The 1924-nt window shown below is 42.5% G+C and overlaps 1 non-coding gene across 1 annotated transcript; it reads left to right on the top strand.

Moving 5' to 3' along the window:
* The first annotated feature begins 1030 nt into the window (after positions 1–1030).
* LOC133734900 (small nucleolar RNA R71) lies at positions 1031–1137 on the top strand. Its single transcript, XR_009858646.1, has one exon. It is a non-coding gene; the product is annotated as a small nucleolar RNA R71 (small nucleolar RNA).
* Positions 1138–1924: the final 787 nt, after the last annotated feature.

The raw sequence follows: 1924 nt of genomic DNA on the forward strand, positions 1-1924 counted from the left end.
GGACGTAGCAGGGTCTGGGATTGCAGCGTTAGTTTCAATCCTGGACGTAGCTGGGTCTGGGATTGCAGCGTCAGTTTCAATCCTGGACGTCGCTGGGCCATTTTTTTCTTTCCTTTTTGAAGTTGGCGACTCCTCTTCTTCATCAATGTGCACGGTGGTGTTCTTTTGTGCCTTGGGGACGTCATTGATGACCTTTCCACTTCTGGTGGTGATGGCATGGGCAGATTCAAAACTTCCCTTTGGATTTGGAATAGCATTACTTGGAAGCTTACCACCTTCAGGGCCTTTTGTCATGAAATCAACCACTTGGCCAAGCTGTTTCTCCATTGTTTCCATCCTCTTTTGCATGAGATTTTGACCTTGCATCAAATTGTTGGTTTGATTTTGCATTTGATTCTGGTTCTGCAACAAAGTCTGAGTAGAAGCAGTTAAAGTTTTGATAATCTCATCATAGTTATTAGAAGATGATGAAGAATTTAAAGGACTAGAGTTTAGAGGAGCCTGAGGTTTTTGGTAGAAACCAGGTGGAGCACGATTGTAATTGGCGTTTGGGGCAACTCCTTGGACGTTGTCATTGTCTCTCCAACGGAAATTTGGGTGATTTCTCCATCCTTCATTATATGTGTTCGAGAAAGGATCATTACGAGGACGATTCTGCCCTTGTTGGAAGTCAATGGCGTTGACTCCTTCATTGTCCATGAGTTGAGGGCATTGATCAGCTGCATGCCCTTGCATTGAGCACACTCCACATACCATGACTTGTCCTTTCATTCCCTGAGAAACAATAGAGGTAAGCTTGTTAATTTTATCTTCCAATTGAACCAAAGTACTTACCTCATGGGCCTTTTCACGTGTATGGGTGGACTTGGAACTTCCATACTGTTGTTGATTCAAGGCCCTATTCTCAATTAAGATCATTCCAGCTGCAGGTTCCTTATCAACAAATGATCCTCCAGAAGCTGCATCGAGCATATCTCTTTCCAAGTTGGTGAGACCATCATAGAAGCAAGTGAGCAAGGTCTCCTCCTTCATGCCATGTTGAGGGCATTGAGTGATAAGAGTCTTGAACCTTTCATAGTACTCTGCGTAGGACTCATCTTGCCCTTGTTGAATGCCACTTATCTTCTTCCTAAGCATGATGATACGAGATGTAGGGAAGTATTTTTCCAAAAACGCTTTCATCATGCCTGCCCAAGATGTGATGCGTCCACTTGGCAACTCATAAAGCCATTGTTTTGCCTTGTCAGCCAACGAGAATGGGAAGGCTTTCAACTTCAAAATTTGCTCATCAGCTCCTTGTGGCTTCATGCTTGTGCAAATGAACTGAAACTCCATTAAGTGTTGATTGGGATCTTCCATAGAGAGTCCATGGAATGTAGGAAGACGATGAAGTAGCCCAGACTTCAACTCAAAGTCAGCTGTTGCTCCCTCAGCTGCAGCAGGGTAGGTTATACAAGTGGGGACGCCACCTGGTGGAATCACAGAGGTCGAAAGTTGCCTAATGGTGAGAGCCATTGGTTGAGGTGCTGGCGTTGAAGGTTGCTCTTGGAAGAGTGATGAGATGTCGTACACCTCTTCTTCTTCTTTTGGTGAAGACGAGCTTGCTTCCTTAAGCTTCTTGTTGATTCGAATTGTTTTTTGTAACTCAGGGTCCAAAGGAACAAGCTCGCCTTTTGGATTTCTCCTTGTATGCATACACGAATTAAAGTACCTAAGGAGAAAACAAAAGCAACGTTAACAATCAAAGAAGAAAAACGAAATACAATGAAATATATATAGAATCCTAAATTTTTAAAGACTAAAAAAAAAAAAAATTTGACAAACTGAAAATTAAAATTGTGAAAAATAAGTATTTTCAATCCCCGGCAACGGCGCCAAAAATTGATACGCCCAAAATAGACGCTCAATTTAACCCTGCAATGAT

Source organism: Rosa rugosa, chromosome 2 (assembly GCF_958449725.1).
Source record: "Rosa rugosa chromosome 2, drRosRugo1.1, whole genome shotgun sequence".
NCBI lineage: Eukaryota > Viridiplantae > Streptophyta > Magnoliopsida > Rosales > Rosaceae > Rosa > Rosa rugosa.